Source organism: Halichoerus grypus, chromosome 13 (assembly GCF_964656455.1).
Source record: "Halichoerus grypus chromosome 13, mHalGry1.hap1.1, whole genome shotgun sequence".
Lineage (NCBI taxonomy): Eukaryota > Metazoa > Chordata > Mammalia > Carnivora > Phocidae > Halichoerus > Halichoerus grypus.
The window spans coordinates 83598628-83617059 of record NC_135724.1 but is presented as its reverse complement, the minus strand read 5'-3'; the positions used below and the strand labels follow the sequence as shown (position 1 = coordinate 83617059).

The 18432-nt window shown below is 43.2% G+C and overlaps 1 long non-coding RNA gene across 1 annotated transcript in view; it reads right to left on the bottom strand.

The window, feature by feature from the left end:
• LOC118552142 (uncharacterized) overlaps positions 1-18432 on the bottom strand; it is a 44430-nt gene that overhangs the window by 11749 nt on the left and 14249 nt on the right. The window contains exons 3-4 of the long non-coding RNA XR_004925376.2: positions 18056-18301; positions 3286-3394 (exon numbers count right to left, since the gene is read on the bottom strand). This is a non-coding gene — a long non-coding RNA (uncharacterized LOC118552142). The remainder of the gene's footprint in view (positions 1-3285; positions 3395-18055; positions 18302-18432) is intronic.

Here is an 18432-nt window from a genome sequence, read left to right as displayed (position 1 = left end):
TTGGTCATTGTAATTGCAAAGATCCCTGAAATGGGGGAAGGCAGTGAGTCTCCCTCCTTAAAGCCATCAAAGCACAATAAGACTATTTCCCTGTGTCCCTCAAATTTTTCCAAAATATGTGGGGATGGGAGTGACTGGGGACAGTTAATAAAACATCCAGTCTCTTTGCCATTGGTCAGATTCCCCATTTCTAGAAAGATACCTGCTCCTCTTAAAACACCCATGAGTCACCCTAAAGATCTTTGATAGCACCCAAGTTCAAGACCATTGATCTCAAGAAAAAAAAAATGACTCTAAAATTACTAGAAAACCACTGGGTGTGATAATCATACTTAGGGAATAAGAATAAAGAAAATATAACATATCTCACTGAACAGAGATGAGCATTAAGGGTAATCATGAGTCTCCCAGACTTTCCAACATATGACAGCTACTATGGCAGACTGTATTTTCCAAAAATAGTTCCAACACCATCCCTAGTCTCGTCAGTTATTCTTACAATATGACTTTGGCCATCCTCCCATTGGAAGGAGGTAGTGAGATCCCTCTGTGTGAATCTGGGTAAGCTCGTGACAGTAGTGAAATGACATGGTATGACTTCTGAGAATAGGTCACAAAAGGCAACAAAGCTTTGCCTGCTCCTCTTGGGATGTCCACTTTTGGAACCCAGCTGCCATGCTGTGAGGAAGCCCAAGGAGCTTTGTGGGAAGCCCAAGTCCCACGCAGGCTTCCCAAGCTCCTGGAATGAGCTGCTATGCTGTGAGGAAGCCCATACTCTATCCCCACCCAGACAGATTGTATGGAGAAGCCATATGCATGTGTTCTGGCCAATAGTCCAGCAGAGGTCCCTGACAATAGCCTGCACCAACCACCAGATATGTGAATAAAGATCTTCTAGATTCTTCCAGTCCCCAGCTGTCAAGTCACCCTTAACCTTCGAGTCTTCCCTGATGAAGCCCAGGCATCCTAGAACTGAGACAACTAATTCCGTATCGCCCTGTCTGAATCCCTGACCTCCAGAATGACAAAATGGCTGCTTGACACCACTCAGATTGGGGGCAGTTGGTTCTACAGCAATAGTAACCAGAACAGCTACTCAATATAGTTGAATCATCTAAATATTTAGCCCAATAATAACACTCTGGTTACAAGAGCATTCTAGTTAGGTGACTGACTCTTGGCTAAGACACTCCCAGGCCAGGATTTCAGAGTCAGGTTGAAAGTTTATCGGTTCTCAGTAGTGAAGTCTTCCCAGGTTTGCTACATCCAAGGGTAACATTCCCTGAAAGATCACCGCATAATGTTTTGTGGCCTGAGTTTCCCCAAGACGCTGCAATGCAGGATAGAGCTTAGGTCCTATTCGGAGCGATATGCCTAATTTCAGTAGGTGGAGTCACTGTTTGCGTAACATCAGATCTTCCATTAACTGGTCTTATTGTTCCTGGGAGTCTCTGGGAATGTCTTGCATCTATTTACAAAGAGTCTTCTTGACTTCTTCCAGAGCTAAGCTTCCTTATTAATACTGGCACTGAATTATTACTCATACTATTGGCTGTCCTTCATTTCAGATCCCACTCTCTGGGAGAATTATACCTTCCTGTCCTGAGGATGTCAGCCTCAGGCTTGTGACTTGCTTGGCCAATGGTATATAGACAGAAGTGCCATAGCTCTAAGATCCTCGAAGAGCCTTTGACTGGTTTCACAATGTTCTTTTTCTCCCCCTCTACCATTAGGCCATGAAGGCCCAGGATATTATTTATTTCACAACCTTCAGTCCCCAAATAAGGAAGACATGCAGCCAACACAACACATGTGAGCAAGAAATAAATCTTTGTTGTTATAAAGCCCTGGGGTCGGGGGTATTTCTCACTGCAGCGTAACTTAACCCAAATCAATTGATACACCATCAGTGCCTCACTCCTGAGACAACAGTGATGCTAATATCAAGAGTTAGCTTTCTGGCACTTCCAAAGCTGATACTTGGCTAGTGTCAACAGGGGTCCTTTGTTCCTTGCTATCTCCCTCAAGCCAGGTCCATGTTGAGTTCCAGAAACGATAAGGAGAATACCCTTCACCTAGGCCTACATACGGCCACATCTTGTCACCTAGGACCCAAATCACATTGTGCCTCACAGATTACAAAACCTTCATGATATCAGTTGCCACAGCTTTGCTTCTGTCCCCTTTGCTCCAAGGAGGCAGAAATAGATTCCAAGGAGCTGTTCTGAGAAACAGACTCTCTGCCATCTTTGACAGTCTTTCAACTTTTCCCCAACACGCACTACTTCCTAATCAAAGTTCCTTTTCTCCCATGCACATCAAGCTATGCAAAATCACTCCTGTGGGCCGATGCCCTATCACTTTATCAGATACCCCCAGACACATCTGAGTCTCAGGTTAGTTGAGACAAGACCCTATCTCCCCTTCAAGAGCAGTCTAGAGCTCTCTTGCCACGTATCCTCATGGGTGGCGCCCTGGCTTTCATTGATAAGTTTCCCATATCAAGGAGATGGCGATCTCTCCATTATCCTTTATAAGTAGTAAAGTTCATGCCTCTTTCAGTCCATTCCACTCCTTTGTTTTCCTTCTTCTTAACATTTACCATAGGCTGACATTATTCATCTGTTAACGTTGTGTCCCCCGCCAAAATGTGTCTATGTTTGTTTCTTTCTCTGTTACTAGCAATCTAGGATAGTCCTTGGTATACAGTGTGTGTTCAATAGATATTTTTGAATAAAATAATGAAACCCCAGTAGATTTAAAATAATATTGTTGGGTGAAGCCTGGGGTTTTCAAAGAGGAACTGTGGAGGACCACGGTCCCATGTGGAGAGAGTGTTTCACTGCTTTGGAGCAACTCGGATTCTATTTGCTCTGTAGGGTCGGGGTTAGAGGGAAGATTTTGTAAGAAAAACAGGTTCAACCTAAGAGGAGTTTGGAAATCACTGGTACAGGCCAAATCGGTCAGGTCATTGAATGGAGGCATAAACTGAATTCTTGCAAGGTGAAGACTGTTTACCAGAGTATTCAGCCAACAAATGATACAGTCAGGCCTGGAACATAGCTCCTGTGTTGGTTTACTTTACATTGTTGGCATATAAAGATTGGGCAAGATTACTCATTAGGTGCTGCTTCTTCCATGAACTATGAGTCAGAACACTGATAGGAAACTGAGTTCAAGGACAGGAGTGGCCCCTTGTTAATAAGCCCTCCCTTGTGAAACCAAGGCATTGTTCCAAGATCTGACCCTTGACAGCTGATTTCATACACACGTGTGTGTACTTACATGATCTGTAAGTATTGTAGATGGCGGAATCCATCCAATCATGACCACCTCTTGTTAGACAGTCGGCCACTTGTGGTGTGGGTCCTTGTATCAGTGAGGGTTGCTTCTGCTACAAATGAGAACCACCCAAAAGGATATTTATTAGCTCACAAAGGGGAACTGGAAAAGGAAACTCCCGGGGCTGGTAGATTCAGCAGTTCAAGGGCATTATCAAATGCCCAGGTGCTATTTATCTCTGCCGACATTTCTCGGCAAGTTAGTCCTCATGGCCCCAAGATGACTCCTAGCTTGTAAAGAGGCCAGTGAGTAGAGGCATAAAAGGGAACATCTCTTTCTTTGTGCCCCCCCCCCACCGCCTTATGAGCAAGGCACGGTTACCTAGAAACCCCACTCTGAACTTCTCTCCACGTGCACATGCTGGAACCAATTTGCATGACTCACTTCCTGACGGTCATACTGCTGGAGGGCGGGTGAACAAAATCAAAATTCTGTTGGTGTGATGATTAGTTTTTCATGTGAACTTGGCTAATAAACACTAATCTAGGTGTGCTGTGAAGGTATTTTGTAGATGGGGCTAATACGTACAATCAGTTGCTTCAAGGAAGAAGGCTGATCCTTGATAATCTGGGTGGGCCTCATCCAATCAGTTGAAAGGCCTTCTGAATAAGAAGGTTATTTTGGAGATTTTCCTGAAAAAGAAGGGATTCCGCCTCTAGACTGCATCATTGGCTCATGCCTGAGAGTAAACTGGTCTGCCCTAGAGATTTGGACCTATAATCCCTATAGGGGGATCCCTATAATCTCATGAGCCAACTCCTTAAGCACCCTCCTTCTCTCTCTCCCCTATTTCTCTCTCTAATAATGGATCTATTTAATATACACTATATATATAATCATATATATGTGCATGTATCATATATGTTATATTACATATACAGTTGACCCTTTAACAATGTGGGATTTAGGAACACCAAGTCCACACAGCTGAAAATCCACCTATAACTTTTGACCTCCCCCCAAAACTCAACTACTAATAGCCTACTGTGGACCAGAATCATTATGTATAAAATAAACAGTAGATTAGCACATATTTTTTGTTATAGGTATTATATACTGTATTCTCACAACAAAGTAAGCTAGAGAAAAGAAAACGTTACTAAGAAAATCATAAGGAAGAGAAAATACATTACAGTCCTGTCTTGAATTTATCAAAAAAATCTGTGTATAAGTGGACCCGTGTGGTTCAAACCCCTGTTGTTTAAGGGCCAACTGTATATTTCACGTATTATATGACATTTATGAATATTATATAACATATCACATACACGTAGAATATATATAGTCTACTGATTCTGTTCCCTCTTTTAGAACCCTGACTGATACAGTCAGCTAGGAAGAAACTGGGGAATGGCTATTACGTAGATCATCAACATCCTTTTTTTTAAAACAAAAGGTGAGATTTTCAAGAACACACCATTGATTCAGTTACTTATTTAACAAGCACTTTGAGCACTCACTTTTACATTTATTCACAGATATTTTGAGTACTTTCTAGGTACTTGAGAGATATTACTGAACAAAATGGATAAAAAAAATCCTGCTCTATTCTAAATTTTTTTTTTTAAATTTTATTATGTTATGTTAGTCACCATACAATACATCATTGGTTTTTGATGTGGTAATCCACGATCCATTGTTTTCGTATAACACCCAGTGCTCCATGGCAGTACATGCCCTCCTTAATACCCATCACCGGGCTAACCCGTCCCCCCTCCACCCTCCCCTCTAAAACCCTGTTTGTTTCTCAGAGTCCATAGTCTCTCATGGTTCATCTCTCCCTCCAATTCCCCCCCCCCCCCAATTTTTCCCTTCCTTCTCCTAATGTCCTCCATGCTATTCCTTATGTTCCACAAATAAGTGAAACCATATGATAATTGACTTTCTCTGCTTGACTTATTTCACTTAGCATAATCTCCTCCAGTCCCATCCATGTTGATGTAAAAGTTGGGTATTCATCCTTTCTGATGGCTGAGTAATATTCCATTGTATATATGGACCACATCTTCTTTATCCATTCATCAGTTGAAGGGCATCTCGGCTCTTTCCACAGTTTGGCTATTGCAGACATTGCTGCTATGAACATTGGGGTGCATATGGCCCTTCTTTTCACTACATCTGTGTCTTTGGGGTAAATACCCAGTAGTGCAATTGCTGGGTCATAGGGTAGCTCTAGTTTTAAATTTTTGAGGAACCTCCACACTGTTTTCCAAAGTGGCTGTACCAACTTGCATTCCCACCAACAGTGTAAGAGGGTTCCCCTTTCTCCACAACCTCTCCAACATTTGTTGTTTCTTGCCCTGTCCATTTTTGCCATTCTAACTGGTGTAAGATGGTATCTCAATGTGGTTTTGATTTGAATTTCCCTGATGACTAATGATGATGAACATTTTTTCATGTGTCTGTTAGCCATTTGTATGTCTTCTTCAGAGAAGTGTCTTTTCATATCTTCTGCCCACTTTTTGACTTATTTGTTTTTTGGGTGTTGAGTTTGAGAAGTTCTTTATAGATCTTGGATACCAGCCCTTTATCTGTAGAGTCATTTGCAAATATCTTCTCCCATCCTGTGGGTTGCCTCTTTGTTTTGTTGACTGCTTCCTTTGCTGTGCAAAAGCTTTTTATCTTGATGAAGTCCCAAAAGTTCATTTTTGCTTTTGTTTCACTAGCTTTTGGAGATGTATCTTGAAAGAAGTTGCTGTGGGCGATGTCAAAGAGGTTACTGCCTATGTTCTCCTCTAGGATTTTGATGGATTCCTGTCTCACATTGAGGTCTTTCATCCACTTTGAGTTTATCTTTCCTATTCTAAATTGACATCCTCTGATATATGCTTTCATGCCATCATAAAATTTTCCTTTATAGCACTTACCAAATACATTCATAAAGTATTTCCTTTTTTTAAAAAATTTTTTATTTAAATTCAATTAAGTTAACATATACTGTATTACTTAGTTTCAGGGGTAGAATTTAGTGATTCATCAGTTGCATACAACACCCAGTGCTCATTACATCCCATGCCCTCCTTAATGTCCATCACCCAGTTACCCCATCCCCCCACCCACCGCCCCTCCAGCAACCTTGTCTGTTTCCTAGAGTTTGGTGTCTCTTATGGTTTGCCTCTCTATTTTCACTTTATTTTATTTTTCCTTCCCTTCCCCTATATTCATCTGTTTTGTTTCTTACATTCCACATATGAGTGAAATCATATGGTATTATGTCTTTCTCTGACTGACTTATTTCACTTAGCATAATACCCTCTGGTTCCAGCCACGTCATTGCAAATGGCAAGATTCCATTCTTTTTGATAGCTGAGTAATATTCCACTGTATATGTATACCATAGCTTCTTCTTTTTTTTTTATTAAAAAAATAAATGTATGGCTTTATCACTAGACCTTAAGCTTTGTTTTGAAAAAGAGCAAACTTTAAGAAGCATCTGGAAAATTAAACACCAGAGTAGAAGTGATAGACTCCTAGTGCTCACACATCCTTGTCTCTCCTCTTTTTCCTGAACACATGGGAGGATGGTACTTTCTAATCCCCTTTAAGTAGGTGGGGCCTTTTGACTAGTTCCATCCTATGTTCATCAGATGGAAGGAACCTGGATCAATGAGTCACTTCATGGACAGCAGCTGGCCTGGAAAGTTGTCCAACCTGATAGAGGAGTTGCCTGAATGAGAAGTAAACTTTTCTTGTGTTATGGAACCAAGGTTCTGGGGTTTGTGTGTTACTGCAGCATAGCATAACCCATCCTGACTAACATGTTAGAGTTACAGCTCCAGACCAGAGGCCAATAGGGCCCATCTTGTTCTCATTCACCTTATGTATCCCCACTGCCTGGCTTATTACCTGGAACAAAGTAAAAGCTCAGTAAGTACTTTGAAAAATAACATTGTTGAACCCCATTCATGAAAAGATACATAGGATAATTTACAACTTAATGGGTAAGTGATCTTGTAAGTGAGCTTGATTTAAAAAACAAAACCAAACAAACCCTTTTTGACTCTCCTGTCAACCTAAATAAATTCCATGAATGAAGACAATATAATTCATGCAGACGTGATTCATCAGCCAGCAACCTGTTGTCCTTGTCATTCAAATCCACACGAATAAAATCCTAACTTCCTCCAAGTGCAAGAGAATGCATGGGGCCCCATAAGCCATTTTAAATTGTTCTGTAAAGTGTGGGTTTCTTATAATTTAGTTATAAGACAAAAAAACACAAAAGTTCAATAGAAGAGGTCTATCGTAGTTCATGGAACCATCCTAAGGCCATCTGCTGGCATGGGAGGACAACACCCCAAGTCTGATGCAGAAGAAGGGAGAGGCCTATGCTGGATGGAATTTAGATCAGAAAAGAAATGAAAGAGCCATATTATAGATAGAGGGACTAGCATGAGAAAAACTTAGAGAGACAAGACAATTGTGCGAGGATAGCAAGAGGGACAACCCAGGGATGATAGTTTGGCTAGACTGAACCAAGTATCAGTTCAATCTCTTTTGTCAGAGAGAACCTGAAGATGAGACCACAGAGGAGTGTCGGTGCGTGGGGTCCCTGAGAAGCTGACTCTGAGGCAGAGACTCATGTTCAGGAAGTTTATTGGAGGGCGTCCAGACCACAGATCTCCCATCATTCATTCCACAGCTTTTTATGGAGCACCTACTATGTGCTGGGTATTTGCTAGGTGGTGAGTATACAGACGCGACCACGGACCTCCAAGTTTGGGAAGATAAATACGTACACAGGCAACCTCAATATGCAAGATGTTTTAAAGAAGCATCTCGTGCTAATAATAATAACAATAATACCAATAATGGCACAGTGGAATGAGGGCTTATTCTCTGCTAGGCACTCTTTTTAGGTTCCACATGTCTTGCTTTACTTGATCCTTTATAACAAACCTGCGAGGCACATACTAATCTTATTCCCATTTTACAGGTCAGAAAAAAAAAATGAGTCTCAGAGAATAAAATGGTCTGCCCTACTTAAAAAGCTAGAAAGCCTAGGCTGGGATTCATAACACAACTTCCGTATTTAAAGTCCTTGCTGCAAATAGCTACATAGCACTGCCCCGTACTGCGTGGCTCATACAGACCCAGAGCCAGGCGAGTGCCCTCAGCAAAGGATGGTCGACTGAAGAAGGAACTGTTACAATAATGTCCGTACAGGAAATGTGGGAGGCCGGTAAGGGGGCACTATTGAAGCAGTCCAGGCCGGCACCTCTCAAAATGTGGTCTCCCGACCAGCCGGGAAGGGATTGCCTGGGAAATTGTTAGAAAAGCAAAATCTCAGCTTCCCAATCCAGATCCCTTGTAGCAGAGAGTCTCAGGATGAAGCTCAAGAATCTGCCTTTTTAAAAAATATTTTATTTATTTATTTGAGAGAGAGAGCACATGAGCAGTGGTAGAGGGAGAGGGAGAAGCAGACTCCCCTGCTGAGCAGGGAGCCTGATGTGGGGTTTGATCCCAGGACCCTGAGATCATGACCTGAGCCACAGGCAGATGCTTAACCAACTGAGCCACCCAGGCGCTCTCAAGAATCTGCATTTTAACAAGCGTTTCCAGATGATTCGGACACACAACAACGTTTTGAGAACACTTCCTCTAAGACCTTGTTTATCAAAGTGTGGTGGGTGGGCCCGAGGCATCCTTGTTATCTGGGAGCAAATGAGGAACCCATGGAGCTTGGATCCCCTCCCTGATGGATCTACAGAATGAGAACCGCCATTTTAACAACGTCCCCAGAGGATTCAGTGGCAAGTGAAAGTTTGAGAATCACTGGTCCAGACCACTGGTTTTCAAACTTAGCTGCTCCATCAGCTGGAGAGTTCTAAAACTGGCCATGGCCTGGGTTCTACCTCCAGGGACTCTAGCTTAGTTGGAATGGAGCATGGCTTGGACATTGGAATTCTTTAAATTTCCCAGATGATCCCCATGTGCAGGGAAATTTGAGAACCAAGGGTCTCCAGGACTCTAAGAAGGCTTCCCAGAAAGGCAGCATCTAAGCTCAGCCCTGGGCTCCCAAGGTGGGGTGCTTCCCGGAGAGGAACAGAGAAAGCCAGAGTGTTTTTGGTTCGGCAGCCGCCACTGTGGTTACCTGTCTTCAGTCAAAGAGGGAGGCCTCCTGAATCAAGGGCTGTCAATCCACTCCCTGTCAACAGCCTCAAATTCACTAAAACACTCAAGGCCCGGGTTCAGAGGCAGGGCAGAATGAGGGAGAGGTTTTATTGCAGAAAGCCTGCATTCTCCGCGCTTGTGCATTAATTAATTTCAAAGTAGGCCAAGTGATGAGGGAGATTTGGGGCAGCAGCATGGGTAATAAAAAGACCTTCAAAAAGTCCCTCCTTGCCTCTTGGAATGCCTCCCACCGGGACCCACCCCATCACCACGGGAGAGGGAGGCCAGCCTGTGAGCATCCCGAGCCTGCTGAGGCTGGCCAGGGATGCCGCTAGGAAGGAGGCAAACCATCCCCTCTTCTGTTTGGAAAAAAAGAGACGGGGGTCGGGCCAGACTTGGTGGGGCAGGGGAGTTCAGTGGGGGGGTGCCCGAGAGGGCAAAGGTGAGAAGGACACGGAGGCAGTCTTTTTTAAGAAAGAAGGATCTAGAGTCTTCAGAGTTGGCCTTCTGGTCTCCAACTCGGGGACTGTTTCCGTTCCATCCACTTCCCCACCTCCTCCCCCTATCATCTATGACTAATGATTCTGACCCTTCCCCAACCCGATCTGCAATATCTCAGGCCTCTGTCATAGTCGGCTTCCGGCCATCCGCAGGTCAGATGGCTCCGAGCACGGGAGGGCCAGCCTTGCAGCAGCCAAATGGCAGCGGAACTCGGCCAAAGGCAGGTCCCCCAAATATCCCCAGGGCTCCTTTTTTTTTTTTTTTTTTTTTTTGCTGCCTTTCCTTCCTTTCCCTTCCCCCTATCTTATTACAATTAATTAACTTAATTGAAGATTCTTCTGTCACTCTTTGGGGTCTCTGGTCCAGGCACTAGCCCAGGGGGCCCTCCGAGGCAATGACAAAGTGACAACGTAGGTTCTTACTTACATTACCTGAATGAGCTCATCACGTGACGACTCTGAGAGAGAGAGAGAGAAGAGAGAGGGAGAGAGAGACCCCTGCGGCACATTTTTGCAGAATAAATATGGTGCCATCAGCCCAGATGCTCCTTGAATTCCTCTCAGGGAATGGCCTTTGGGAATGTCTACAGGGGCATTTCAAAGTGAAGTAGCAGAAGCATTATTATTATGCTATTCGTTCATTTTTCTTTTATAAAAAAAATCATGCTTGCGTCTCAGTCTTTTGGCCCCAAATCAGTGTAACCAAGTGAATCACCCATTTTATGCCTAATGATTATCCCTGAGTAATATTCGACTCTTTGCCCAAGTTAAAACTACCCTCCAAGTTTGCAGACCTGGCCACCGATAAAGAAATTGCTCAAAAAAAAAAAAAAAAATGCAAGCAAGAATCTGAAGATGACACTCTCTTGCCATCCCCGCCTTGGCCCCAAAAAGAACTTCTAAAAATACTCTAAATAAAGACAGAATCTTCAGGAGAAGTGTCCAGCCTCTGGAAGAGACCTTTTGGCAGGGCAACACTGACTTGAGGGGATGCTCTCTAAAATCACAAACTGAAAAAAGCATGAACGGTTTTTAGTCACGATTAATGAACTCAGTCCCACTTCCCTTTTTATCTGCTAATAGTATCTGGGACAATCCCAGCTCCTAGCAACTCAAATTTTCCAGGCATCTCTCCTCCTCGGGGTAAGCAACAAAAGGAACAAGCACATACTTGACTCAATATTATAGGATGTGGTTTTCTCCTCTGTTTTATTTTTCCTCTTTGACTCCTCTCCTCTCCTACCTTGAAAGGAAAGACAATTTTAATGCCAAGTGAAATCAATTCGACAAGTATTTTCAGCATGCAAGGCCCTGTTTCACATGGTGTGTGGGAATCCCTGGCCATGTGAGATGTGCTTTCTCATTCATATCCTCCAGCATGCCTGTTAGGGAGAAAAGGATTTAGGCTGTCCAGGAAGCTGTGTTGAGAAGGATTCTGAGGTCCAGATTCAGTGGAAAAGTACACATATGGCTTCTTTCTCTTTACACTTAATGCACATTCAAATATTTTGAATGAATAACTGAAAAAAAAAAAAAAAGAGTGAGTGAATGCATCCATGAGCGATGAGACCCACCACTTGGGCAAGAGGAAATGAATCACATTATGTCCATGCATTCAAGTGAACTTTTAGAGTAATATCCATCCCAGATGGTTGCCAGAACACACTCCCTGCCTATTTCCACCCAGTGTTGAGAGTCACAGTGTAGGTGGGATCCCCACTGAAATCATTTATTTCTGCTGAAAGAGATTGGCTACACATGAAAGTCAAGGAAAGACAGAAGAATTGCTCCAGACTGAAGGACAATGAAAGACACATGAAGAAAAGTAACCAGTGACTCTAAACTGGATCCTCTGGCTATGAACACATCACTGTATGGAATTTGAATGGGACCTGAGAACTATCTGGTAACAATTTACCAATGTTAGTTTCCCGATATTGATGGTTATATTGGCCATTGCCTTTGATTTTAGGAAATAAACATTAAGTAGTCAGGGCTAAAAAAAAATTTTACCTTGTCCACAAATATAAATGTATATCTTCCCCTCTTGTCCCCATGATGAAGACAGGATTTACCTCCAGCAAATATACTCAGAGTTTCCTAATAAACACTGGCCAAAAAAAAGAAAAGAAAATAGTACACACAAATATGTAGGAGAACTGAACGACTGTATTTAGGTCCAGCTTGAAGTTCTTTGTGGTTTGTGCTAAAAAGAAATTTTCCAGCTCCCATGAAAAATGCGCCAAAAGGAGAGTGTACTTTCTAGATGCCCATCAAACAGCAAAAGAATGGATTTAGAGTCTTACGAGGTCTTAGGTCTTAGAATATTATGAGTTGCCACATCCTGGGGCAGTCAGAGAAATTTCATGGCTTTTACCCCTAGAAGAGCAAGAATTCCAGGCATGTTTCTAAAATAGTATCTGACCATGGGATACACCTGTCAAAGTTCCTGATTCTTTGAAAGATGTGCTTTAAAAAAAAAAAAAAAAATACCCCAATGGAAGAAATGTTATCAACTCCGAGTTCTCAGGGTCAGGTTTGTGTAAGAAGGTTCTGGTGTACAAATAACTGAACAGATGCCGGAAAACCTAAGACTTTCATTTGAGTAGAAGAGAGGGATTTATTAGACCGCTAGATTAAAATTCCTGTATTTAAGACATATTTCACAAACACTTAATGGGGTTTTCCCACCCGTTAAGAGCAAACCAAGGGCACAATGTTCCATTTTAATAGGGGCAGTAACTTCATTTCATTTACAGACTAAGCTGACAGGAAAAAATATACATATACTGGTAGTTCTCGCCAGAGAAAACACGACTTAATACAAGTGTTCAGGCAACATATTAGAAATAAACGTCTGTCTGTAGCTTTGGCAATTTCTGTTCCTTTTTCTATTTCTGGGAGGGGGTGATGATGTGGAAGAAAAAAATCCCGTGGTTGGTATCCAATGAAGTTAACACTTCTGGGGCAGGACCTCTATTACATGCAAACATCATGAATTATAATTAGAGAACAGCCTATTTACACATGAAGGTACAAAGGGTCAAACAGAAAACTCTGCCAAGAATCTCGGCGTTTGGCCAGGAACTATTGGCGATTGGCATAAAGCAATGGTCCAGGAATAGGGCAGAGCCAGGAGGCACACTGAGGTCTGGTTTTAAATCCACGTGACATTGAGCAAACACACATCAAGAGATGCATCATAAAAATCCATGAAGATTTATCATTTTGAGAGAGAGGCCTCAGCAGAGGGCCGCATCTATTTCATAGAATTCAGCACACTCCTATGGCTGGTGTGGATATAAAGTGAGTCAAACACTTTCTCAGGGAAATTTGGAAAAATCTGTATTAAAACCTTTAACAATCTAAGTACCCATGTGCAGTAGTACATCCTAAAGAAAGAACTAAAAAATATCCCAAAACAATACCTATTTAAGTGCAAGGATGTGTATCACAGAGCTGTCTACTGAGTGTAAAATATTGATCTAAATGTTCATTGATAGGAAATTGGGTAAATCAATTACAGCAAATCCATAAATGGGACACCATAGAGCCTCTGAGGAGGATGACATATATTTATATGTATTGACTTGGAAAGATGTTCCCAATATATTAAATTAAAGTGGCACGATATTAAGAAACGCACAGTATGATTTTATTTATTGTTAAGAAAAAAAATGAAGGTAGGTGTATGTGTGTATCTAAAAAATCAGACTAATACGGAACTACCAAAAACAGTTATTCTTGGTGGGTAGAATTACCAGAAAATGTCCAGTTGCCATAAATGTCATATTTCTATATTGTTTGGATTTGTAAACAAATATAGATCACATTTTTTATTTAAATTCAATTAATTAACATATAGTGTATTATTAGTCAGAGGTAGATTTCAGTGATTCATCAGTCATATATAATACTCGTGCTCATTACGTCACGTGCCCTCCTTAATGTCCATCACCCAGTTACCCCATCCCCCCAGCCCCCTCCCCTTAATCTTAATGGTTTGTCTCCCTCTCTGACTTCATCTGGTTTTATTTTCCCCTCCCTTCCCCTATGCTCCTCTGTTTTGTATGATGTGGATGGAACTAGAGGGTATCATGCTAAGCAAAATAAGTCAATCAGAGGAAGACAATTATCATATGATTTCCCATTTTTTATTAGAAAAGGCTATCAAAGTATTTCCAGTAAAAGAAAAGATGGTTGGGATGCCTGGGTGGCTCATTCGGTTAAGCATCTGCCTTCCGCTCAGGTCAGGATCCCAGAGTCCTAGGATCAAGTCTCACACCGGGCCCCCTGCTCAGCGGGGAGTCTGCTTCTCCCCCTGCTTGTGCTCGCTCTCTCTCTGACAAATAAATAAATAAAATCTTAAAAAAAAAGAAAAGAAAAGAAAGGAAGGTATATTCCAGAGACTGGGTCTCTTCCCTAGAGGAAAACTGGATGTTGAATTCAGGACACGGCTTCTTCTTAACCCGGTTCTGCCATTTGCCAGCTGATGACTCTGGGGAAGTCGCTGAGCATCTCTGTGGCTAGCCTCCGCTGTTATGTAAGGACATTCCTTTCTTCTAGGCTGATGATGAGCATCAGGTGAGGTAATGTTTGTACAAGGCCCGGCCCAATGCTTGGCTCACAGAGGTGTTCCATTAAAGAAAACGGGTGCTTTGTCTATTGAACGGGTACAAAGAACATCATCCACACTTGAGCCACGAATGGCCATGATCTAGGGGAGGCAGAGGGATGCTTACTCGGTATCCCCCCTGCTGCATGGCACTGTCTGGATGAAAAGCACCCCAGACGATGTGTTATCTCTACCTACAGCACTTGCCCTCCAGCTGGGAGACAAGTAACTGATTAGTAACACGGCTAGAGCACCTACTATGTGCCGGGCACTGGTCAGGCTCTTGAAGGTGTTAAGTCATGGAATCATTAAAATCCCTGCTGATGGTGGACTAATCTTATGATTCCCATTTTGCAGGTTCAGAAATCAAGATACACCTAAGGTATGTGACCAGGATCAGGCCACTTAGATGCTTAGGAATGAAGCCAAAACTAGAAATCAGAACCACCAAGGCACACTTGGTGTCAAATAATTTAGGGTGAGGTCAAGCTAGAGAGTGGAGTTCAGAGAAAAGGGGGTGCTTTTGTGGCAAAGAGTCAGCCACCGAAACCTTAGAAAAGACCAGATGCTCAGGATATCGTTGGAATGTGGACAACTGCACTCTGCACCAGAGCTTCTGATTCAGTAGGTCCAAGGTGGGGCCTGAGCATCTGCATTTCTAACAAGCTCCCAGGCGATGCTGACGATCCCAGGACCCCACCTGGAGCCACGGGGCCCTTGGGGAGCGAGGACAAGGCATGCCAGAAACAGAGCAGCATCTAAATATGCAGCCCCCTCCCTATTTTCCATTTAACAAAATGTCATATCACAAAGCATTTGAAAAGAAGTGTTGTTAAAAACACTTGCTCACAGATCCAACCCTACTGCCCTCTGATCTCCACCTCTGAGTGACTTGGCATTCAAGAAGTGTCCTTCAAGGGCTGATGGATGAAATGAAAAGGAATTTCCTTCTTTATCCGAGTCTTTCAAAGGACATCACTGAGGCCCCGACTCAGCACTCGCCCGACCTTCCCGTAGACCCTGTCCCCTCCTTCTGACTGTCCTCCTCACTGTACCCGTGCAGGGACCTCTCTCCTCCAGACCCTCCCCCAAACCTCTCTCTTCAGCCCTTGGGGAGGCACGCATCCTGCTGCCTTCCGATTTCCCTCCCCAATTCTGTATCCATAAAACTCAAAGGACCAGGGCAGCAAGAGAAACACCACCGAAGTCTCAATCCTCATGATTTTGCTTGTTATTACTGCCAAAAAGACTGCTCCTAATGAACCCAGGACGTACATGCTTCCTGTTTTTGTCAGTTGATTTTGTCAGATAATCCTACCCTGGTCATTTATTTCTGCAAGACCTACTGTAAGACTTTTTTCTTTTTTTAAAAGATTTTATTTATTTGACAGAGAGAGAGACAGCGAGAGAGGGAACACAAGCAGGGAGAGTGGGAGAGGGAGAAGCAGGCTTCCCGCGGAGCAGGGAGCCCGATGAAGGGCTCGATCCCAGAACCCTGGGATCATGACCTGAGCTGAGGCAGACACTTAACAACTGAGCCACCCAGGCACCCCCTAAGACTTTTTTCTTTTGGTTGCTGCAGTCTTTCGAGACTGGGACAGGGAAGCATGAACTCTACCAAATTCCAGAATAAAAGAATTAACAAGTCTCTGTAGCAGTGTAAATGATGCCACTTAAAGAGAATTAAAAAAAAAAAAGAAGATGAAAGAGAATTTTTAAACGCAACTTGTAATTCCAATTCATTAAAATAAATGTAGTCTGAGATTTACTATCATGTTGAAAAATGTGAACGCTGCCGCCATGTGACTAATCAAATCTTCTCGAATAATAACATTCTGGAAGGGGGAAGGTAGTGCCAATCTTCTCATTAACTTTTTTGAGAGGTCCAGAAAGTAGGTTCATAGTCTCCCTCTCTGTTCCCAAGGAATGCTTTTACTGCTTTCAACTATCAATGGGAAAATGACCCCCTTACTTAAGCTTTAGCTCTTCCATGCTCTTTAGCCAGAGTGACCTTTCTTTAATATGTTATACATTAGAGTTTGGATATAAGACTTCCCTTGAGAAAAGAGTTCTGCTGCTAAAAACAGACTGAAGACCCCTGACAGAGGTCATTTCAATTGTAAAAACAGTTGTTTCTCTTTGTGGGACTCAATAAAACTATTTTCAATTTTAATGAAAAAGCTAGGTCATAAACATTTTTATTTTTCCTGAATTATCTCCTGTAAAGTTTTTAAAAAAAATGATCACTGTCGCTGCACTACACCTTGGTTTTGTATCTTTGGGGTTTATAGGAAAATAAGAAGCTCTCTCACCGGCCCTACCTCCATATCAGCACCCCTGACAAATCCCCTGTTGGGGGCCCCAAGGATGATGTTACTGCAGAAAAGACTACTCCTTCCTAGGAGCTGCTTGTCTGTCTTCCCCGATGTCTATTTCAAAGCTGATAGACAAAGCCCTGGTTTCCATATTTCTCTGAATACACCGTGACATAAACACCGTGAACGAATTCAGGTAAATCAGTCGCTCTCCATCTTCATTGTACATCCGAAGCTCCCAGGAACTTCTAAAAAAATTTAGATTCCCAGCATTCAGGCCAGATCTACTACGTCAGAAGCTCCTGGGGTGAGTTCTGGGCATATTTAAGGAATAGCAGCCGCATGAACACAGCTTTGTCGCCCTTTATCCTGAAATCGGACCACAGTCAGTATCACAGAGTGAAGTGGGGTTCCCCGGGGTCTGAAAACTAAAGGCTGCTCGTCGTCCGTTTAGACCCCAACCAGGAGGCATGTTGGGAGGGCCCAGGACCTTTCTCCCCAGGAGCCTCCTCTGAACTGGGCAGCATATATCATAAAGTGAAGAAGCCAAGATGATGCTCTGTAGACAACATTGACCCTGAAGGGACCTATGCATGAAGGGGGAGCGCCTTCCCAGTAGCTCCCGGGCAGTATTCCCAGGTGAGCTCATCCTCTGCAACGCCCGCTAGAAAATGCATTTCTGTGGTCGAGTTCGGGACATGCTACCAGCATGCACTCAGGTTCTGAAAAGTCCTGTGATAAAGAAATCTGTTCCCTCCGCATTCTCCACTTCTCCCATATTCCAGACTGCAACCCTTTTCCTAGCAACATCCCTCTCAACATCAGAGGAATTTGGCAGATGCTGATCCAGACTGTGACCTGCTGGACAAAGAATCCAATGTCCCCTGCTCTCTGTACCCCTTAAAGTATCCAGAGAGCGAGAGGAGTCTAGGCTAAGTGCAGGGACAGGAAAGATGTGGGTTGGCAGAAGGGATTTAGAAGCATGATAGTAATCAGAGAACTTGAACGTGATTGCTTATATTGCTCCTGAAAGCATCTCAACCAGGCTGGTGGTCCAACGTCCTAATTAGCTAATGGGTACAGGAGGGTTTTACTTAGAAAGGAGGCTTATTGGATCAGCATTCAAAGACACTCGAGTTTGGGCTTTTTGTTTGTTTTTTCTAACTTACCATTTTCCTCGAAGACTGTGATTCTCAAACTTCAGGGTGCACGAAATCCCCTGGAGGGTTTATGACAACCCAGATTGCTGCCGCCCCTCCCCGAGTGTCTGATGCAGCAGGTCTGGGGTGTGATCTGAGAACCAGCATTTCCAGTGAGTTCCCAGGTGATGCTGCTGCTGGTCTGGGGACCACACACTGAGAAGCACTGTTCTCGAAGGTGGAGAAGGACACCAGAAGAGAAGACGAGGATGGGGCCTGTTGGAGGAACAGGGGGCAGAAGAGAAAGAAGGGAGAAGATGTAAATAGAAGAGAGGGAGGGAGGATGGAGAGAATGACAGGTGAGCGGGGAGAGGGGAAAGAGACTGAGGGCACAGAGCTAGGCAAAG